We start from the raw sequence: 24,547 nt of genomic DNA on the forward strand, positions 1-24,547 counted from the left end.
TTCCGTCGAATTAAGATGGCGATGATTAGGCCCTAATCGGTCGACTATGATTGGCTGAAATCCACTGAGTAATGACCACAGTATCGTGTGTTCATTTTAATTAGTTCACTAGCCAGTTTTGACTGAAATTGGCGTACGTCAAAGGAGCGAAGTGAGCCATGAAGCAAAATGTCAATTTTTGTTTTGACAATCATTCCATTCGGGTATTTCTTTTTTCTTTTATCATATTTTCACATTTCGTTAATTCATTAATTAGTTTGTTTAAAAATGTAGTGATTTTTATTTTTTATTTTAGTTAATTTTGTAGCGTCTATTCGAAATATACCGCCATAATCTTAATTACCATAATCACTCTTGTTACCTATTTCAGGGAATGTTCCTAGATAAAGCAAAGTATTACACTCGCCCTTATGCACTCGTGTCGCAAACATCAGTCTGGTGAGAAATGGGCCTCAAAACATGCTCGTACAATAATATACTAGCTTTCAGACTAAAAAACGAAAAAAAAATCCAGGTAATATATGCCTCGTCTAATACTTTGAAGCGCAGTTAAAAAAGAGTCAAAGACATTCAAAGACTGTCAAGAATACAATTCCACAAAGTAGTTTTTGTCAACTATTTGTTGATTTTTTTTTTTGACAATGTTGGTACAGCCATTTTCAAAGAGAAGAATTTCCAATTACATTTTTGCTGGAAGCTAATTATTGAATTTGTCCTGATATCGACAATGCAGTTTATTTCAAAGGTAAAAAAGTGGTGTACACATCAAAGGACGTGTTTTATCTGGTTTTAGTCAACAAATTTAAAATGAATTCGAGTAACAAAGTTGAAATAGTTATTACCAATATTGAAATTTTCAGAGGCAGCCGTAAAAAGCCACAGCAGTTCGGTAAGTAGAATAGTGTTAATTAGGGATATTCGTTGATATCGTTTGTGCAATTAATTAAGGTAATAATCCGAAGTATATTTGCAAACTCCTGAATACGGATGTTATAATATTCCAGTGCATTTCCATTTGAAATGAGCAGCTTCTGTGACTATTCACTTTACATATGAAGTTCCGTTTAAGAGCGCCGACAAAATCTGCTTTATAGTAGTTATGAAAGGCCCAGCGGTCACCATTCATACCCAACTTGTTCTCCATCTGTAAATAATTTCTTAGTTAAACCGTTATCAAATTAAACGGACAAAGTTTGTTATTTGCAAAGATAAACTCGAGGGCAGCCCAACTTTTCACTACCTGTGGCGCCGCTTTGTTTGACATAGCAAACACTCCCTTTGTATATTGCATTCGGGCTAAATTTGGTTTAGATCGACTATTGATTTTGAATTTTATCTCATCTTAAATAAAACTGTGTCGGATCAAGAATTTCAATGTATGGGTGCAGTAATTGGAACAGCGGAGGAAAGCCTCACCTCGACTTTGAGATTTTATTCAATTTTGCGGTGCCGTGACCCATTTCCTATTGCCTATGCTTAGATGTAATGTTTTACAGGAAATTAAAGAGATGAATAAAACATCTAAGATGCCCTAGTCGAACGGTTAATGTAAAGCGGCTTTGTTAGGGTTTTACCGTCATTTCATTTGAGGAGAAAATTGAGTATCGGCTCCAGAACACCGCGTAATTTACCTGGAATGACTGGAATTACATGCAAAAATTGAAAGTTTTAATCACAAGATCACCAGATTAGCAAAATAGACACAAAAATTTCAAAATTTTAGAGCAAGAAATAGAGTTTTAAGAAATTTTTATTTTGAAGACAAACTAAAATTTTCATGACTTACTTAAATTTCGTAACTTTGTCAGATTTCATTTTAAAACTGTAAAATTTTGGGGTTTTATAACTTTAGACTTACTTATTTACTGCTCCAAATTCCAAATTTTTTAAGCAAAAATAGAGTTTTTAAAAATTTTTATTTCGAAGACGAACTAAAAATTTTTATGGCTTTTACCTTAATTCCGTAACTTAATCAGATTTCATTTTAGAACTGTAAAATTTGGATGTTTTACTACTTTAAACATGCTAATTTACTGCTTTAAATTCCAAAATTTTAGAAAAAAAATAGAGTTTTTAAACATTTTTATTTCGAAAAGGAACTAAAAATTTTCCCCATAACTTTGTTAAATTTTATCCTAAAACTCTGAAATTTGAAGGTTTTACTACTTTGGACTTACTGCTCTAAATGTCCACACAAAAATCAGCCTTATGCGAATTATTCCGAGGTACATGTTTATTTTGCCTGAACTATATTGCGGTGATGATGGAACACACCAAACCGTGTTCCACTCACAATGGACTTTGATGAACATAATATCAATTAATATACCTGTCCATCGGAAATTGAATCAATAATCAAAAATCCTTCGTGCAAACTCGGCGTCATCTTTTTTTCTCCCTATGAATTTTGATCGAAAAGAAACATTGAATTTCCTCCCCGGATTTGGTTTACCCCGTTGCGATAAATATTTGGTTAACTTTAGAGAATACATAAACTCAATTATTATTAGGGCAAAGTTGTTTCAAACGAAATCTGGTTCGTACACGAGAATATCTGATAACCTGATGAATAAATTTACATTTATACCTTTGGAAAATGTAACAAACTAATCGCAATAAAATCTTATTTGTCTATATGGCCACTCTTTGTTTCAGCGCGATAACTTGGTGACGTTCAAAGCAATTTCAAGTTAATTTCAATAAGGGAAACTCTCCTCTCTTTGTCATCTTAAATGATTCACCATTGAAATAATGCACGAGGAGTTTCCAATTATAAACTCATGAGACAACGCGCACTTATTTTAGTTTATATTATTTAAACGAAAGATGGAGTTTGCAACTTTCTCCCAAACCAACAATGGATTTCATGGTCCGGAATAACGGATTTTACGGTTAGTAGAAATTTTGAATAGTTCACCCCTGCCCTTTGTATAACAATACAACATTAACAATGCTAAATAGCTCTCCGATTTGATTTGAGTTTAAATCTATAATAACAAGAGTTTTCAATGCTCGAATTACAAATTTATTCTCCCCCGTCTGAAAAACGGAGTAATTAACTTATCTTCGCCGATAAACAAAGTTTCAACATCACGAAAATGAAACTCAATTAATTTCCTCTCTAATTTTGTAGCATTTATTGATTTTTTCTCATTATCTATTTACGGTGGCTACACAGGAGCGACAATTTTTACTCCGAATTTGCGCCGGGCAAACAGGAATCCACACAAAATTATAAAGATGCTAAATTGATAACGTTTGCGGCGTTTATTTTATTAATATTTATTCAGAGTGGAGGTCTTGCTAACCGCATTTATTGTTAGTTTAGCGCGAATTCTCACCGAAATTATGCTAATTACAATCAAATCAAGTCTCAATTCGTGCTGACGAATTTTTATTAGGTCCATAGAGCTGTCAGTGCGAATTTTTGGGTGTAAACCCGGCTTTCAGTTCTTTAGGGAGAAAACTGGGGGAAAATTGAATGTAGCAACATCCCAAATTTACAAAAATTTGACAAGTTTTGACAACATTTCTGTTGCCAACTGTTACCGATAAAAATTGCTATGGGCTACTGCCAACTTGACTTATTAATGAGTAGAGCAATTCTAATAAATTACCAAAAAATTGCTTTTCGACAAATAAAAATGGCCATGATTAGGTCGGTTCTGATTGGCGGAAATCCACTTAATAGTGACCACAGTATAGTGTGTTCATTTGAATTTGTTGTCTAGCCAGATTTGCCAGATCAAAATTTTGATGAAGCCTAGATTCTAACCAAAAAATCCCTAGAAATATCTAGATTATTCAGCGATGGTGTACTGCAAATAGGTATAAATTTTTGTATAAATGTCAATTTTCAGTATGGGCTAATTGAATCATATCATATTTCAACGTTAAACGCTTGATTTCCCTAGATTCGACCAAAAATTAAAAAAAAACTTTTTCCCTTCAAAAAATAATTTTTGTTTTTTAATTTTGTTAATTATGTACCCACATACAGCACCCCTTGTTACTTGTCTAACTTATTTCAGAGAATAGTCGTAGATAAAGCATAGTATTACACTCGAATGTTATGGAGCTCGCACTCAAGCTCGCTCGTGTTGCAAACATCAACCTTGTAGATAATGAGTCTCATAACGCGCTCGTATGATAATATACTACTGTTATTGTTCATACTGCGTCATTATTTAAAAAATCGAATCAAAATCGTAAAATTTCAAAGTTGGTATTACTGAAATCTGTCACGCCATTGTCTAACCTAGCTCTAAAATTGCTTTGGAAAGACAAATTTGCAATAAAAACGTGACAGGTCTTCATTTTCGCTTCGAAATTTTGCGCGGGAAATTTAAAATTTTACATTTTTAAGTCCGGTTTTATAGTAGCGCCGTATTATCGTCGGATTTTAAAAATAGCTCTGAGAATAGGAATTCTCTGGGGCACAATCCGCAATTAACCGAATTAAATTTGAAAGCTCTGCAGAGCAGGAAAAAATAAAATTCAAATTCCCACGTCATTTCCGCCCTCTTTATTGCGTTGGCTGTGATATCCAAAGACGTCTGTCGTGTCTCAACTGCCATCAATATCTTATGAGCGCCATTTCACACAATAAATCACACACGCTCCTCTTAACGGAATTGACGACCAAAACACACATTTTCAGCGATATCAAAGGCAGATTACACTATCGGCATTATTGATTATCTATTTCGAAACATAAACAATTTCAGCAGAGCGATCAGATCCAGTTGATTAGCCGCGAGAGCGATTAATACAAGCAAAACGCCAAAAAGTCCTGGGAGAAGTTACCGGGCACCGGACCTGTCAGTTTTTTGTAGGAAAAGCGCGAAAATCGCCAATTTTGATGAATTGCGCCGGAAGATTTGGGTGGAAATTTGAAAATGCGCACCCAGATGAGATCATAAGAACCATCCGAACAAACTCGACCTATTCAAACGATGAAAAGCAACAGTTAGTTATTAGACTGTGAGGGTGCGGAGGTGCGCGCTCGAAAAGACGCACGGGGGCCCCAAAGTTGCACAGTCTAATTACCTTGCCACACAGTCAACAATACAAATACACATTCTCCTTGTAAACGAGCTTATTCACTAATTTTCTGTGCGCATGTTACAGGTATATTGATTCTGCGCCGTTTTCCAGATAAATTCGCGTATCTCACGCACTTTGAAGCTTTCTCTTTTTTCCTAGATGGTCCGAATAAAAATAACTTGATGGGACCAAACTCCCCACGACTCTTAATCCTAACAGCACCAAATTCACTATTATTGTGAAAAAGTTCAACTAGAGACGCTCCATTTTTTCAGGGACTTTTTGGTTTGAAATCCGTTTGAAGGGTCGCAGTAAATCATGCATGGGGGTCTTGACGTCATGTTTAATATTGCAAGTTTCGGTGTTTCCACGCTGCTTCTTCATTAGTCCGTGCAAATCTCGGAGGATCGTGATTTTTATTTCGCCGTTTTGGTCCATGATTTTTTGTGTAGACGTTCATTTTATTGTTCTGAACAAATTGTCAAAAGTCCGCATCGATAGGTGTGCTGCTAAAAAAGTTACGCGGTGGTAAATGTAAAAAAAAACTATTCTTTGCAAATATGTCGTCACGGATGATTCCAACAGCAAAAACAGTTATTATAAAAATTTTACATTAGCAAATTTGCAACAAAAAAAAACCTTTATAATATTTTTCGTAGGAATAATCGTTTTAAAGATATAGTGATTTTTTTGAAATTCACAAGAAATTGTCTCTTAGAAATGAAAATTTCTAAAAACTCTATTTTTTGCTCCAAAATTTTGGAATTTAGAGCAGTAAATAAGCTATTCTTAAGTGGTAAAATCTCAAATTTTCAGAGTTTTAAAATGAAATCTGATAAAGTTACGCAATTTAAGTAAAAGCCATGTAAATTTTGAGTTCATCTTCAAAATAAAAATTTCTAAAAACACTATTTCTTGCTCTAAAATTTTGAAATTTAGAGCAGTAAATTAACAAGTCTAAAGTAGTAAAACCTTCAAATTTCGCAGATTTAAAATATAATCTGACAAAGTTACGGAACTTAGGTAAAAAATTTTTAGTTTGTCTTCAAATTTAAAATTTCTAAAAACTCTATTTTTTGCTCTAAAATTTTGAAATTTAGAGCAGTACATTAGCAATCTAAAGTAATGAAACTTCCTAATTTCAGTTTAAGGATAAAATCTGACAAAGTTACGGAACATAAGTAAAAAATTTTTAGTTCGTTTTCAAATTTGAAGTTTCTAAAAACTCTATTTGTTGCTCTAAAATTTTGAAATTTAGAGAAGTAGATTAACAAGTATAAACTAGTAAAACCTCTAAATTTCAGAATTTTATGATAAAATTTGACAAAGTTACGAAATTTAAGTGAGTCATGAACATTTTTAGTTCAATTTCGAAATAAAAATTTCTAAAAACTCTATTTTTTGCTCTAAAATTTTGGAATTTAGAGCAGTGAATTAACAAGTCTATAGTAATAAAACCTCCAAATTTCACAGTTTTAGGATAAAATCTGACAAAATTACGGAATTTAAATAAAAGCCATGAAAATTGTTAGTTCGTCTTCGAAATAAACATTTCTAAAAACTCTATTTTTTGCTCTAAAATTTGAAATTTAGAGCAGTAGATGAACAAGTCTAAACTAGTAAGCCTTCCAAGTTTCAGGATAAAATTTGACAAAGTTACGAAATTTAACTCAGTCATGAAAATTTTTAGTTCGTCTTCAAAATAAAAATTTCTAAAAATTGTATTTTTTGCTCTAAAATTTTGAAATTTAGAGCAGTAGATAAACAAGTCTAAAGTAGTAAACCTTACAATTTTCAAAGTTTCAGGATAAAATTTAACAAAGTTACGAAATTTAACTGAGTCATGAAAATTTTTAGTTCGTCTTCAAAATAAAAATTTCTAAAAATTGTATTTTTTGCTCGAAAATTTTGGAATTTAGAGTAGTAGATGAACTAGTCTAAAGTAGTAAACTTTCCTAATTTCACAGTTTCAGGATAAAATTTGACAAAGTTACGAAATTTAACTCAGTCATGAAAATTTTTAGTTCGTCTTCGAAATAAAAATTTCTAAAAATTTTATTTTTTGCTCTAAAATTTTGAAATTTAGAGCAGTCAATTAGCAAGTCTAAAGTAGTAAAACCTCTAAATTTCAGTTTTAAAATAAAATCTGACAAAGTTGGGAAATTTAAATAAAAGCCATGAAAATTTTTAGTTCGTCTTCAAAATAATAATTTCTAAAAACTCTATTTCATGCTCTAAAATTTTAAATTAATTTAGAACAGTAAATAAGCTATTCTTAAGTGGTAAAATCTCAAATTTTCAGAGTTTTAAAATGAAATCTGATAAAGTTACGGAATTTAAGTAAAAGCCATGTAAATTTTGAGTTCATGTTCAAAATAAAAATTTCTAAAAACACTATTTCTTGTTCTAAAATTTTGAAATTTAAAGCAGTAAATTAACAAGTCTAAAGTAATAAAACCTCCAAATTTTACGGTTTTAGGACAAAATCTGACAAAGGTACGAAATTTAATTGAAAGTGATGACAATTTTTAGTTCGTTTCACATATTTGTTTTCTTTGACATTTCCGCGTTACTTTTTTAGCAGCACACCTATAGTTGGAGACTTTTGACATTTTGTTTGTAACCATAAAATGAACGTCCACACAAAAAATCAGCCTCATGGGAATGATTCCAAGCTTTTGAAATTTTTGAGTCTATTTTGCCTGGACTATTTGGAAAATTTCGCCTCTTTTAAATAACAATTGTTCCGTTGATTTCCACGTCGTTACGGAAAAATGACCGCGTCCGCTTAATTAATGCCCAACGTTTCATTGCAGATACGGCACGAAGCCGAAACTGAGAAAGTAAACTGAAAAAAGTAAATACAAACGGTCAGGATTGTAATTGGTTGGCGCTTATCCTAAGGCTTTTTGTTTGTTTTGGGGTTAAAATCGGGTCGGCACTAATTGAACCTATACCAACTTAAAACCCTATCGAACTAGGAAATCCATAATTAACTGGGGTTCATATTTATTGAAAGCCGAAATAATCCAGACACGAGAGTTGGTGTACTTTGGAACGGTGGAGCTCAAAAAATCTGATTAAGAAATCTAAAGTTAAATTAAGTTGGAAGCGACATGGAAATTACACAGTAGAAACTGCATTAATATTTTTAGAGAGCGCATCCACCAAAACTCTCCATAACAGCAAAAGAAAATTGAGCGCTCAGGTGCAAGCGAATTATAATTTCGCCGAATTACAAAAATGTTTTCTTCCCTTGAAAGAGTATAAAGAAGCGGAATTTGCTGTATGAATTTAAAATTAACAAATGGAATCTCGGCGTTCAGACTTATTAGTCTTTTCCCTCAAGTTGTTTTGAAAACTGAACATAATTTCAGGAGACTCCATTTCGCTTTCAATGCCCCGAAACTGAAAAGCCAGCTGTCAGGTTTTAACTTACTTAGGACTTGAAGGATTCAACATTGGCACAAATCGGTTATAAATGTAATATTTCATTCCCATTTCGTTTCGGCGAACAAAGGAAGTTCATGGTTCACATTTTATTATTTAGAGGAATAATGGTTACGGTTAACACCTTTGTTTCATGGTTTTCTCGTTGCCGTTTCACCCTCTGTCATATTTTGTACGAATTTCACATCAGGAGACTTCTCTAGGGATATCAATATTTTATCGTTATAAATACCGAATGGGCAGCTGAACTCTACTTCATCTTAACTTCCGGTAGTCGTGAATACTTTAAATTGCATTATTTATTATTGAAGATATTTAAAGATCGCACGCAAACATAAAATCTAATTTTTATACGAATAAATACAGTGTTGGCAACTTTGTTAAGAGTTGGTTTTATGGACCAACTTTCTAACTTGGAATGTGTTGGATAGTATTTTATTTGAGTTCGTTACTGAACGTCAATATTTGTCGGCTCTTTGTCTTTTAATTTGTCGCTTGAGGCAGTTTTGCAATATTTCAAAATAAACCAATTTCGAAGTTTGGAATTAATTAGGCAATGATGTTTTAAAAATTACGCAATTTCATTGTTGGCGTTTTAAGAAGGAAAAATCAACAAATGCCACTGGGTCGCGTTTGAATGTTCAAATTTCTGAATTTTAGCGAAAAGTCATTTCTAGAGTTGTGGCTCCATCAGGTCACGTTTTTTTAAATATGATTTGTTCAGTTTTGGTCAACAACTTGCAAAATCTTTACTTAAGTATCAATTAAATAAGCGTCCTAGCGAACTAGAGAAGTCGCCAGGAGAGTTAGTGTCGACTAAAATATTTATAGTCTAAAAATGGTGGAGGCGCCGGACTAATTCAATCCATTTTTGTCAACAAGATTTAAACGAAATTGGTATTAGAGCAGTAGAAAGTCATTTCTAAAGTAGAGTTGTCTCCTCAATGGAGATCCAAGGCCCGTCTTGCTCCATTAGGTCGGATAAATTAGTAAAATAACTTTTTTTTGGGTGCCTCGTGTCCACTTTTGTTTTTTTTTCAGTTTTGCTCAACAATTTGCAATACATCAATGGAAAGGCAATTAAATAAGCTTTTCAACGAACTATAAAAGTTGCCGGAAGAATTAGATTTGGTCAAGATATTTGAGTAAAATTAAAGAAAATTTCGAAAAACGAACGGTTGCTAAAAGCTTTTTGACATTTTTTTGCAGAAAACTCCAAAATTTGTTCTTTGATTTTTGATTGTGATACGTCGTTATAAAGGTTGAGATCTCTGCTTTCCAACGCGGTGTTAATCAAGTTATTATCTTTAGCCATTTAGAGGTCACATGACAAAGAATAAGAAGCGATTTTTCGAAAAAATTCAAGTCTTCAAGATTTTGTAAGAAAATTAATTAGAATGACTACAAAATTCTAGTTTTTTATAAATCCTGCATTCCTAAATTATTTCACTGCCCAGAATACAGAATATTAAAAAAAAGTTGTAGAATTTAATGGAAATTTGTGTATTTTGAGATCGTTCTAACTAAAATTTGTCAAATGTGTAAACTAATAAGCTAAAATCAGCTAATAAGCTAAACAATTTTAATAACTTCCTTATTCTTCTAACATTAATAAAATCGGCAATGAAAATCTGGGAAAATAATTTTTTTTTTATAGTTTTTGTATTAAAAACGGCGAAATTGTGCAGTTTAAAAGCAATTTGTGCATTTTGAGGCCGATCTAAAAATGAAAATTTTTAAATTTCTTATTTCTTATAGTAAAATTATGTAATTTAACTTGGATAATTAGCAAATTGGTTTTAATAACTACCTCAAATTTCATTCTTCAAGCGTTAAATTAGGCAGAATTACAGAATTTAAAATCAAACTTAGAAAAAACGACAATTTTTTCTAATTTTTTTAAAAATTTTCTAATTTAGCACTGTCAATTCGAGTGTCTTAAATAATACAAAAATTTCAGAGTTAGCAAGTTTAAATAAATAGAAATTTTTGAATTTTGACTTAAAGTTACAAATAAAAAATTCAATTTTCAAGTCCAGACCTGCAATTAGAAATGACTTTTTTTCTAAAATTTGTTTACTAAGGTAATTATCCCCAATCTAGGTGTCCCAGAACGCTCGCACTTTAAATGGGCCAATCACAGCGCTTCTGCGTGTAATCCAAGGAAAAATTGTTGTTGGTAACTTAGCAACGGAGCACTATCTCGCGATCAATGGGCTGTGATTGGCCAATTTAAAAACATTTTGATGTGAGCGTTCTGGGCCACCTGTATATTTAATAACGAAAACTGCTGTTCCAGGTAACGGTATAATTAGCCCCGTGACTTTTTCGCACTAGTACCACAATGAGCATCCGGTTTCCTCTCTATTAATAAATAATAGCCGTAAGGAGTGGCGAGTGGTCAGGCATAATTGACGTCATTTCCGGTTATCCTTTCATTTCATAAATTAATACAAATCGCCAGCAACTCCATTAAACTCTCCACCGGTTGCGTGTCTTTGAAAAGAATTTTCCTTAGTCAAGTGTTGTGAATTGCGTGCTCGCTAACGCTTACATTTATCATTTTCTACCTTTTTAAATTCATCATCGACAACGTCTCTGACGACCATAATAGCGCTCCGGCACGATTCGGAAAAAGCGTGTCCTGCTTATGTAAAAGGAAAATTGAGAACTCGGGAAAAATTACAACATTACAAGTCTTTAAATGGGAGAATTTCGGGCATTGCAGCAGCGCTTATCTAAAACAACAAACGCAACATTTCAAATGCATGCAGTGCGGTGTCGGCATCAGATGCAGTAATTAATGAATGTTTCCATGAGCAATAACACAAACGTTTCGGGTTTCTCATTAATGCCCAAACTAAAACCAGGCCGCGACTTTTTTTGTTCAGCCTCATTATCGTGTTGTTTTCGATTCGGCCCGAATTGCGGCCGAGGGAATTTATAAAAATAAAATAACTTTTGCCTTTGTCAACGTAAATCCTTATTGGTGCTTGACCGGCGAGGAAACTGAAAAATGTTTTTCCCGTTCTCTGAAGGATTTGCGAATTGTCAATCTTCCTTTGTGCGAAAATTACCGGAGGCATTTGAATAATACCGAAAAATGACGCAGTTTAAGGTGATGACGATCGATAGTGTCTCTTAGGGCGCTGTAAACAGGTGGTTGGTTAGGAGGATAAAGCGGGCTTTAGATCCAGGCCTCTGCTTTTACCTTGATTAAACTTACATACGTGGATAATTAAATTGAGACAAAGAGGGCAGAGGTCAGTTGTAATTATCTCCGCTTTTTTAAGACGTTTTTATGTCGGGAAAGAATGACGTTTAGCGGTGCTTTAACTTTTACTGCGTACTCCAGAGATGGCTGTAAGAAGCTTTCCAATGTAATGCCAACGTAACTCTGTGTGATCCGAAAGCCACCTGAGCTCTAAATTGTTTTCAAACTAGTGTACACCGATTCCCGAGACAATCATATTTCATGGACGAATTGCCGGGGAAAAATTTCCCTTTGTTTATTTGCGCTTCCATTATTTTCAATCTGCATTTACATACACATAAATCCCTACGTTTACAATTAGGAATTTTTTTAATCGAATAAATGCAATTTGGGCTCTCATTTTATTGCCGCTTTTTATCGTATTTCATTTATGTGTTTTAAATTACATCACGATGTTCATTCCATGGAAATTTATGGAGATTCTTTTGTGTTATTTTGTAATTAATTAGTAGGTATTTCGGCTTGTTTACAAAACTGTTTGCTCGGACTTGCGAATAAGGTCAATGTAATAATAGTAATCACAGGATTTACCTAATTACGGATTAGCTATTTGGTAACCGTCAAACGCATGGTTAAAATAAACTGCTTTACAAATGGGAAATGAACATGTTGATCGAGTAATAATTCAGTGGTTTCCACCAATAATGTGCAAAGCGAAATTTGTTGGAAAGTCAGGCAAAAATTTCATATTACCAACAAAAATGGCAGAGATAGTAACCAATTTGCGTTATGAAATGAAATATTAAATTTCCAATAACGCAATCAGGTCTGGATTCAGAGATTTTCTTGAAAAAAAAATGTTTTTTTGGACATTGCTAACATTGCTAACTTTGACACTTTTTTTTATTATTTAAGACCCTCAAATTAATTGTGTTAAATTAGAAAATTTTAGACAATGACAAATTTAGAAAAAAATTGACGTTTTCTCTAAGATTATTTTTAAATTCTGTAATTCTGCCCATTTTAACCCTAGAAGAATGGAATTTCTCGTAGTTATAAAAATCGATTCGCTAATTATCGACGCAAACTTACATAATTTTAGAACAAGAAATGAGAAATTTGGAAATTTTTATTTTTAGAACGACCTCAAAATGCACAAACTGCTCTTAAACGCCACAATTCTCACATTTTTAATACAAATACTATAAAATTTGGGAGCGCTGCTATTCAAGACTCGAATTAACGGTGCTAAATTAGAAAATTTTAAAACAAATTACCCTTTTAGAAAATTTTATTGTCTGAGCGAACCGTTTTTTTCCAAGATTTTTATTAAATTCTGCAACACTGCCGATTTTAATGTTAGAAAAATGAAATTTTAAGAAGTTATTAAAATTAAATGCCTTACTATCGGTACCAAATTACATAATTTTACAGTATGAAATTAAAATTTACAAATTTTTATTAGAACGATCTTAAAATACACAAATTTCTATTAAATTCTACAACTTTTTTCACTGTGATTTGGAGTTTTGTGGCCATTCAAATTAATTTTTTTACACGTTCAATTTTCGAAATTTTCAACAGTTTTCCTCAAATATCTTGGCCAAAACTAATTCTCCAGGCGGTTTCTATGGTTCGTCGGAAAGCTTATTTAATTACTTTTCTAATGATATATTATAGCGTTTTATGATTTTGCAAGTTGTTGAGCAAAACAGAAAAAAAGCAAAAGTGGACACGGGGCACGCAAAAAAAAACTTATTTTACTAATATCTCCGAGTCCTGACCTGATAGAGCAAAACGGCCTTCGGATCTAGAATCAGGAGGCAATTCTACTTTAAAAATGACTTTCCACTGCTCCAATACCAATTTCGTTCAAAATTGGTTGACTAAAATGGATTGAATTAGTCCGGCGCCTCCACCATTTTTTAGGCTATAAAATCTTAGTCAACACTAACTCTCCTGGTGACTTTTATAGTTCGCTGAGATGCTTATTTAATTAGTAATTACCTGTCCAATGAGGTATTATAAAGTTAAAAAAACTAAAAAAATCAAAAGCAAACGCGTTGCACTCAAAAACAAATTATCCCTGACCTGATGAATCAAAACGGTGACTTTCCTTTGGTCTAAAATGACTCCTTTGGTCTGCGGGTGTTTAAGGTTGATTGTTTTTTTAGCTCTTCCATAATGAAAAGCTAAATTTGTAATTTTGTTGCTTTTTCGTCTTCTTCGTTATGCGCGGATGGTAATTAATTTTAAAGGCTTTTTATTAAGCCTCTTAAATTATAACGGTGTCATTTTAGGAACTGTGCGGAACCAATAAAAATGAAATTGTTTACGAGGTCTTCCTTTTTAATGGAGAATAATTGAATCCGGCCCTGTTTAGAGAATTTCCCCAGTACCTCGTTGTTAAATACGAGTACGCGCATCTCCTTATTCTGTTTGTAGTTGCGAGCGCAGTTAGAGTAGCGATAAAAACGTCAATGCACGATAAAACGAACAAATTCCCCTGAATGCACCTAAAATTAGAGAACGTGAATATTTGCAGGATTACTCTCAAAGGTTTGAGAACAATAGCACGTAATAACATACATGAATATGAGCGATCTATTATATTATGTTGCTTTGTTTAGTGCGCGTCAGTTTTGGTTATTCCCGTTTCCAGCCGATTGAAAAACGCAACATTGATCAAAAGGAGGGAAAAACCGATTTTCCCTTGTTGTTTTGTTTTCTTGCGGACTTGGTTCGCTGAGTTAATATCGCCGTAAGGCAGTTAGCGCGAGTCCTCCTCTGTATTCCTTCATAATAAGATTATATCTTATTCGCATCACAAAGAGCAGGTGAGGAAGGTTAGCAAAGTAAACAATCCGATAACTCAGACTGGATGTGATATGGCAACATCAAAATACGAACACGTTACTAGTAAGCCCTCTGGACAAATTCAATTAAGCGTCTCCGTCAATTCTGAGATTTAATGGCGACGCGAGATGACACATTTATTTCGTGTCATTCATTACAAGCTGATTGTTTGAACAAAGAATAAACTTTTTCGATCAGATCCTTTAAATAAGTATTTGAATTCCTTTGAGGAGGCCGCCTAATTTAAATAGCAAACTTCTCTCGGCTAATAAGTTTGCTTCAAAGCTTCGCCAAATGAGTCCTATCGTTTCCAAACACTAATTTGTTTTCGCGCAACGGTTATCAAAATAAACTTTTTTTTTTCCTTAGACTCTCTTTTGCTTTGCTCGTGGACGAACTGCAAGCTGGAAAAACGCACGGATTTTCTTTATTTCTCATTAAAAACTTGCTGCAAACTGTTTACACAAGAATCTTGCAGTAACTACGGAATTTTGCCTGCATACATGTTTTTGTAGCCGCCAAGTCTAAAATGCGGCTCTGTGATTGGTCGAACAAGAACTGTCTCATTTGTCATAACCTATAATTTAGGTTGCAAACGTCACTTTGACAGTATTTTTTTATTTAAGAAACGCTTTGCGCCTTCGTTTTTCTCGGCATTTTTTACAAAAGCCAAAATTTGGAGTTTTTCGCGAAAATTCATGACTAAAACTTCTGATATCGATATTTCGCTTATTTTTGGAGTAACTTGACCAACAAGCTTTGGAGCTCCAAAATTAAGCAAACTAATTGAATTTTGACACATTGCATTGACAGTATCCCAACACCACCATTGCAACCTCTGCAAGAAGAACGAATTACACGATGAAAATTTCGGATGGACTTTGCAACCTAAACTGACTGTAGGTCATCGCCTCGCAGGTACATTGTGACTTCCAATAAATTATTGATTGCTCCTCATCCTCAATAAGGTTATGTAATCAAGTGGTGGCGAGTCAACACGTCGTTAAAAGCAATCCAGCAAATTTATCAATATTAGGAGGCCATTATCGGAATGGTATGTAACAGTAATCGGGGAAAATATCCACTTGTGTACAATGAGGGCGTCCGGAAAATGGGTCACCACTTCGAGTGAGCTAGTTTTTCCGGCTAATTCCTCGCACTTTAGCCCGGCCAAGAATCGGTAGATATTGAATTTCTGGCGGTTTGTTCCGTGGCAAAAGTTTTGATTGGAACGTAAAGTGTTCAAAGAACGCGCCTGCTTAAGTTCGCCTCTCCCCAGTTGTATAGCCCAGGCAGCATTCCAAACAATAATACACCTTGTTTCATTATCATTTCGTGGCAATCCGGCGAAATGAAGAGCCTTATTTCATTTTTGTGTTGTTAGAACCGAATCAAGCCTGGGGCCTAGGTTTCTGTTGCCAAGCGACATGCTTATCGAGATGTATTTTCAATTTGGAAATATCCCGTACTGTAAACCCGGGATTTATGCTCTCGAAACATTCGAGTGGTATTTTAAATAAATGGTTGAATTTCACGAGGTCTTTACATGTCGATGCGAGGAAACTTTTATATTCGGTCCTCAATTAGAACGTCCTCGAGGGACATAAGCCATTGGAAATATGCAAATAACCACAAGCTTTAGACGCTTACATAGTTCCCCATGTTGTTGCATTAAAACTTTAATGGACTCGTGGAAAAGCGACATTGTTAAAAAACTAGGGCGAAACGGGAGAATTTCAAACATTCCGATCAAACGGGAATGTTTAAAACGGATTAAAATATAATAAAATCTGACGTTTGAAATTGCCTTTCGACAAGCTCGAATTAATGAATTCCTCTTGTTCCTTTCTACATATTGGAAATACTTGAAAAATGTACCTCGGGGAACTCGCTAAATCTTTATTGATGGAACGCGGATCATTCCTGTAATAAATTACAATTTGACGGCTACAAAAATTATTACAAACTTATAACCGGCACGAGTTAATTCAAGTTTAATTCAAGTTATTAATACTCGCTTTAGCGGGGATTAAACTCCACTCCATTATCCAAACTATGTGTTATTAGTTTATTTCATTTTAGACAGTTTTCTTGCATTAAAATGTTTGTTGTTTAAAAATTAGCCAACTTTCTGCATCCCTCATAAAATGGAATCAAACTCTCTGAGCGAAACAAAAAAAATTCGTGGTGAAACGTCCTAATACCAAGTAATTTTACGCAAAATCCAAAACCGAGAGAAATATTGAGATGCGGTTTGCGCCATCGTTTTTCTCGCCATTTTTTTACATAAGAAATACAGGGTGTCCGGAAAGTGGCGCACCACCTTGAAAGGGGGGTAATTGGGTGATCCCCAGAGTACCAAAAAAATGTTAAAAAAAATTTCAGACTCTGTTTTCGCAGAAAGATCAAAAGAAAATTAGGAAAATAGCAACACTGCTCAACTGTTCCCCCAATAATTTAAATTTCTAGTATTCAAAGCCATAGTAACGTTGCTGTTGTATTGTTGGCGTTAGTCAGGTCGATTCATGAACGAGTAATGTAACTATGGTTTCAAGTGAACGATGCCACACTGATCGACATTGTTGATTCAAAAATTTTGTAAACAGTTTTCAGGCATTTTTCAGAAGATTTTTCCGATTTTTTTTGCACCATGCCTTTGCGCAAAATGTCGTTTAGATAACAAATTCATTTAAACCTAAAATAATTGCACAGAAATCGTTAACTTTGGCATTAAACTTTTCCTCTTCAGTCCATCATATCTCGAAAAATTGAAGACATGAATTTTTTTTACATTTTTCCGGTTATTTATGGCATTGTCCGATGATACAGTATCACGGTGGTGCGCGACTTTCCGGACACCTGTAGTTCTAATTTTTTTAAAAGTTGAAAGTTGCAAATTTTTGCGAAAATTCATAACTAAAGTATGCCAAACTTCTGATGATATTGATAAATGAGTTATGGCCGATCAAAGTTTTGGAAAGTTGATTTTCATTTTTCCTCATTTTTCGTTAGTTAAATATTTCGGAAACTATTAGAGATATTGAGATGCGGTTTGCGCCATCGTTTTTCTCGGCTCATTTTACGTTAGAAAAAGTGCTTTAAAGCCTAAAATTCGATAGTCGATTTTTTACGAAAAAAAAATCCGACTCAAACGATGAAAAATTTTCAATTCTTTTATTTTTGACCATAACTCGTAAACTCTGTCTGATCGATCTCAAATTTTGGCAGTAGATAGAATTCGAGCTCTTCTTTCGAATGATATATATAATGCAAAGGTATTAAACACACGTTTTGACATTAAAAACAGTGATTGAAAATCACTCCAAAATGACCACTTCCAAACAGTTTTTGGCCAATGCTTTGTTTATTTCTTAGGCAAACTCAACAAATTTTGACTCATTTTACACAGAATTTCACGCTGAATTTAAATTCAGATTTGACAACAAATAACTGAGTCAAAACAATTCGTGCTCGCTATCTTGAAAACTATTCTAGATATTGGAATGCGGTTTGCGGCATCGTTTTTCTCGCGATTTTTTACAGAAATCGTTTTTAGATTTTCCAATAGTCGAAAGTTGCAGTTTTTTACGAAAATTCATGGCCATGGCAAAGTTCTGAAATCGATATCTCGCTTATTTTTTGGAGTAGATTTTCCGCAGATTCCGAATCTAGGATTGAAATTCAGATCCGACAACAAATAACTGAGTTAATTCAAGTTTTTACTACCCGCTTCAGCTATCTTGTGGGGATTAAACTCCACTCCATTATCCAAACTGTGTTGTTATTAGTTTATTTGATTTTGCATACTTTTCTTGCATCAAAATGTTAGCCAACTTTCTACATTTCTCATCTACCGGAATCAAACTATCTGAACAAAACAAAAAAATTCGTGCAATCCGTCAAACCTAAACGAGAATAAAATGATATAACAGTCCGTAATGTGCAGTTTTTTCAGCGTAGGTGCTCTTTATGTTATTACGTCTTTATGAATTACATTTTTCGCGTAGTTTAATTTCATAGAGTGCAACAAGCAGCGAGAAGAAATTAAATTCTACAGAATTCCATTATTGACTCAGAATAAAAGATCAAAAAGTCTTTACAATTACCGTTGGCGAAAATCTGTGTAGTTCGGTTTGATATCGAGGTGAATTATTAATGAGCTGCCACAGCCACTGAACAATAGCTACAGGAATATCAGCCAATAATGTTTGTTTGCAATTTTCAATTAAAGTTGATTCTGAATTTGAATAAAAAGCCGATTTCCTCCGTGAAGCCCGAATTGAATTCAATCGTGAAAAGCATGTTTATGATCTAATTAAGTAATGGAGAGTCTTTGAAGGAGTGACCAGTAACATGTGGTCTTCTCTTTTGAATAAAACCTCGAGGCAGTCTTTCACAAAGCTGTTCATTTGCATTCAGCTTGGGAAAACTGCTTCGCGAGTGCCTGTCAACTATGTATTAACACAAAATGAATTTCAACGTGAACGAAAATTTATAATGCAGAGTTTCGTGATTAAATTTGCTTTTAGTACTCGATACAACGATTCGTCTGATTTTCTCAGGTATTTAATCAAAGTTTCATAAGGAATTTCGAGACTCTATAAAACTCTCAAGCATCTCCGGCGTGACTGACTTAATTTGTTCTTTATTTCCACGTATTTAAATTTTAATTATTTATCACTGTTTTCACAACGCTGATGTGTGTGATGGTTAAAATGATTTTCTGCTTGCTTGAGTTTGACAGTTTGAAATACAATAGAAGCCGCCGGGATTTGAGCCGGAAAACTGAAATATGAACATTTTGTGTACACACGTGTAAGCGAGTTGATATTTCGGAAACACACATTCTGCTTATTTTGATAAAAAAACGGCGAATAAAATCTTCCCTGGACCGAATTGAAATTGGAAAACATCGCCACAACGTGCAGTGTAAACAAAATGACCGCGTACGATACGAGACAGTTATTTTTTTATTTAAAGTTGGAATCTTGACGAGTTTAGTTGGGAAATTTTAAGAACACACGGTTGGCATCGCTTTCCCTCAGAATTTGACACCTCTCAATTCTTGTCATGAAAATGTCAGATCGTCTTTTGTACCCCAAAACCCAACATTTGCAACGAAACGAATTACACGATGAAAATTTCGAAATAGTGGCCTTGGGTGAACATTTGCAACCACTGTGTGTACATTTTTGTGTGTAAATCAGGCTTATTAATTATTTAAATTTAAATTTTTCAAAAGTCGAAAATTGGAGTTTTTCTGAAATCGATATCTCGCTCATTTTTTGAGTAAACTTGCGTTATTATAGCTCATTTTATGCAGAATTTTGCGCAAATTCCAAATCTTTTAAATTTTTCAAAACGTTTCTAATTCTTGTCAGTTGATTGTGGCGCCATCTAATAATCAACATTGATATGTAGCCATTACAGGCATCCAACTTCCTGCTGCTAAAATTGCAAATCTTCTCTGTTTAAACTTAATAATAAATTACAACGACCGATTTATTGGTGTTTTTCAGTTTTACACGTTAGCAACTCTGAATTTGTCGTAAATTATATCATCCGAGTCTTCCACGCCCGCTACATAATTAAAGCTTTTGTTTGCTTGTCCAGCACGGACCCTCCACCAAACAAACTAGACTTTTTCAAGAATACGCTTAGCCCTGTTGAAATTCAAAGAGAATGCTTTAAGAGATTACAGCGCTTTGTTTGGTTAAACTTGAAGATATGAAATTCAAAAATATTCACCTGCCGCTTTCAGTTTGATCAAAAAAGTAAAATTCTTTCATCACAAAACGCAAATTGTAGTAAATCTCAAACATCTGCATGGAAACACAGCATCCCAAATCGATATTCACTAGATTTCCTAAAGTTCTTTCATCGAATTGGGCCAAGGAAGAACGACCCGATCAGTTTGTGTACGTAATTAACGTTAACGAAACAATAGGCGAATTTCGGGGAAACTTGAGTTGTTTTCACGATAGTTAAAGACGCACGAGACTTCAATTTACCCTTCGATCCCAATCTGGGATAAATTAATCTCGGGGTTGAAATTTAAAAGAAACGGCCGTGGAGCCGAATGTCGATAATTAGAGCGCGATTCCAGATGGACGACGCGGAGATCAGCGGTCTCTTATTGACTCCCAAGAGATTGCGGAGCAGAAACAAACGCGCTGACACGGATAAAACTGCAAGAATCAATAAAAGCAATTTATATCATTCTATTTGCTATAGCATGCACCCCGTACCACTTATTGTTGACAGCTGAGGCCCGCGCGCGTCCTTCTTTCATTTCACCATTTCAATTCCGTAAAGAGACTCTTCGCCGCTTTTTTTTAAATTCGAAATTCGGATTTCAATTTTTTTCACGACGGAAATTGAATTGATCGCGGAGGCTAAACTGATTTAATTTTGTTTAAACAAAAAAAGTCGTGCATATTTCAGACGTGTTTGTTATTATTCACTTTTCTGAAGCCCTTTCAACAGTCATGGAGCGACGTTGACGTATAGGTAGACGCTGTTCAAATAAAAGTGATGCTCTTTGGGAAATTGGTTTCTCGATGTGTAGGAAGTGAGTTCAACGGGATTATAACTCATAATACAGAGTGAATTCTTGAAAGTTTAATCGCACACTCGCATCGTTACAAAATACTTAAATTATAATTTATCAAGACAATTTTCCTAAAGTCGAGCTTTCAATTTCATGGGATTATTTCTAATAAGATCGTTCGATTTCGAAAGAGACTTGGATTTATCAAAAACTCGCTCCGAATGAAATTAACAACAATAATCGACCTCCTCCTCGAGCTAGAATATTTCAAAACTTCCATAATTGGCTCCAGAAGTTTACTGAGCGATTCTGACAGAATGTGAAATATTTGAGTCGACCACAACATCGCGGTCTGATGGACAAAATTTGATTTATCGTCGCAGAAAATTAAATTATTATTCGTACAACTATTTCTGGTGATATTTTCCACGTGCTCTTTGGGATTTCGCATTACAATAAAATGCAAACAGAAATGGGGAAGCATATTAGTAAAGTTCCAGCGAGTTTTATTTCCTCGAGGAAGGAAATACGATAATGGTCTACAATATCGCGAGAACAAGAACTGGAGGTTTATTTTAATGTGGATTTGCTGCATCTTTACGATGCTTTTTCAATTTGTGTAATCTAGATTTTAAGAGAGTCTCGCGGTTTTGTGTGATTTACAAGGAAAACCGATGAAGGGAATTGTACAGGAGGGGAATGGAAATAAATTGCTTTCATTGTGAGATAGTTTTGTTATGTTTATGTATAGCATATGGAAACTCCGGGAGTTTATATTTTAGAAACGGATATTTTTACAAGTGGAGACTCGTTTCCATGCGAAAATGGCGGAAATTTCTAAAGCAGGTCAGGACTCGGATATGTGAGAGAAACTGATGAAAATTTCGAAAAACGAACTAATTTTTACTTTGGTGTTTAGCGACACTTTTTCTCGTAACAAAATGGACGATGTTGATTGGAATTGTATTCAAACCCAAAAAAGAATTCATTCAAAAAAGAAAGTGGTTTTTATAACAAAAAACGCACCCAAGCCACCTATTCGTTTTTTGTTCATTGGTCACATGTTTACAAGCTAATTAAGGCGTGTTCATTGGATGATGATTTATCCACAAAATTTCATTTAGAGTAGGCTTGAGAAAATTGACGCAAGTCGCGAAAAAATTTGACAGTACTTTGACGTTTGTCATTTCATTTACTTTCAATTGATTTTTAATAAATTATTGAATCTGGTGTTACATAGAATACTTTCACTCCAACATAAAGCTCAAAATCCATAAAATTACGAGTTTTTATCAAGATTCAACGGCAAATTGTGGCAGAAATGTGCATGAAATCTACAAAATTCGTAGAGAAAATTGCTAAATTTTAAGCTAAATGACGAATTTTCTTCCGACATGACTTCTATGTTTGTCTCCTTCATAGTCTACCCTAAATAAAAATTAGGAGGATCAAAGATATTAGGAGGTATAAAAACGCACAAAACAGAAGAAGTTGAACTGTAAATTCACTGAATTTTGTTTATTGTCAACACATTTTGGACCAATGAAAAGTCACCGTTTTGCTCAGGTCAGGACTGGGAGAAATTAATACAATAATTTGTTTTGCAATGCTGCGCGTTTGCATTTTATTTTTTTCAGTTTTGCTCAACAACAATCACGAAACTTTATAATACATTATTGGACAGCTAATTTTTAATTAAATAAGTGTTTTAAGAAACTATAGAAGTCTCCAGGAGAGTTAGTGTTGAGTAAAATATTTATTGGATAAAAATGGTGGAGGCGCCGGACTAATTCAAAATAAAAATTTCTAAATTTCTTATTTCTTGTTTTAAAATTATGTAATTTTGCGTCGATAATAAGCGAATTAATTTTAATAACTACCTGAAGTTTTAATCTTCTAGCGTTAAAGTAGGCAGAATTACAGAATATAAAAATAATCTTGGAGAAAACATCAATTTTTTTCCCAATTTTCCACATTTTTAAAGTAAAAAAACCCGTCAAATCGTTATTATGTTTTTGTTTACTTTCAATAAACCGAATAGAGACACTCATAAATGTTACGATCCCCATAAAAAGTTTTTTACATTTATTGTCGCCACTCAAGAACTCTTATCTTGATCCCCCCTGAAATTTGATGTGTTAGAAATCGAAAACATATTTAAATGGAAGTATGAAGTAGTCGGTTTATTTATTGCGCCTGATACTAAAAGTCCTCCTATAAATAGGCAATCTATCTAAATATTTGCGACGTCGTCAAGACCCGCTCGTGTGCCGCTTCCCCATGCTGGTGAGTCGCCACCGTTGCCAACAAGTGAAGCGAACTGGGTTAAAAATAGCGAACTAGACCAAGCAAGGGTGAGAGGGTGAAGGTCTCGTCCTGAACTACCTGTGGAGTGTTATGTAGCAACCCCAGCTTTCAACCCCGTCGAGTGCCACCCTTGCCGAAGCGAACACTTTTCCTGTTCGGCATTATATTCCACACCGATTATCGCTACGCGAGGGGATGGAGACTTTCTTTTAAACTGCGGAAATAAAATTACATTGCCAACCAGTCGATTAGAAAGATAAAGCGAAACACGGGAAATTAACAGAGAGGCTCTATTTAATCGAAACGCAAAAATAACTCGTTCGTGTCTGGATTGCGTCCATCACGCCGACATTAAAGTGATAATTAAACTTTACACCCTATTGGCTCAATAAAGGAACAATCATTGAGAGAAGATGTCCGCGAGATCTTCAATAATCTCGTTATGCAAAAGGTTCGTACGGATTTTTGCAAGTCAAACGGGGAATTAATATCGCTGAGAGTCAACACTCGAGTTCAATTCGTGCTTGTCTAAAGACCATATAATTAAACTTAAATATTTGTTTCCGGAGCTCGGATGCTCCACGGTTTGGAGACGTTACAACACCGCATTGCAATGGGAAAAACTGGGGCAAAAACCCAATCCAAGTTGGATAAAAATCGGCTCTATTTTTCTTCACTCAGAGTGTGCTTCGCATCACAAAAGCGCAACGGAACAATAGAACACATTTCCCACTACCTACTAGTTCGTTAAAAAGTGGAAATTTCATTTCGCTTACACGCAATAATGCAAATTTCGTACATTTTCTTAAAATTCGTCACGAAACTAATTAATTCCGCTAGTAAAAAGGGAATTTCCGATTTTTTCGTGGAATTAACCCACTTCTTGGAATCGGGAAAACAGCAGCGCGCCCACGTCTTCGCTCAGCGTGGGTTGGTTTGTTTCAATACTCTCTTTATTTACGTCTGATTATTGGGTAAGTTAATCAGTTAATTTTGAGATGAATATTTGATGGTTTAAGGGTAAGCGACATGCGGACATCGATTATGCATGTGATGGGGACCGTGTCAACGTCGATCACACAACTTCGGAATTCCAAACCGTCCCAATGAACAGATTAAACCTG

The 24,547-nt window shown here is 34.3% G+C and overlaps 2 protein-coding genes across 2 annotated transcripts in view; one reads left to right on the forward strand and one right to left on the reverse strand.

The window, feature by feature from the left end:
• Nucleotides 1-24,547, reverse strand: part of LOC148166636 (uncharacterized) — a 94,674-nt gene that overhangs the window by 20,978 nt on the left and 49,149 nt on the right. The gene's annotated exons all lie outside the window — the stretch shown is intronic.
• LOC148166642 (uncharacterized) overlaps nt 1-24,547 on the forward strand; it is an 87,679-nt gene that overhangs the window by 9,152 nt on the left and 53,980 nt on the right. The window contains exon 2 of the mRNA XM_088048911.1: nt 861-889. The gene's annotated coding sequence lies outside the window, so the exon portion shown is untranslated. The remainder of the gene's footprint in view (nt 1-860; nt 890-24,547) is intronic.

The sequence above is a fragment of the Gnatocerus cornutus genome, unplaced genomic scaffold (assembly GCF_029298725.1).
Source record: "Gnatocerus cornutus isolate USDA-ARS CGAHR unplaced genomic scaffold, icGnaCorn1.1 ctg00000023.1, whole genome shotgun sequence".
NCBI classification, from domain to species: domain Eukaryota; kingdom Metazoa; phylum Arthropoda; class Insecta; order Coleoptera; family Tenebrionidae; genus Gnatocerus; species Gnatocerus cornutus.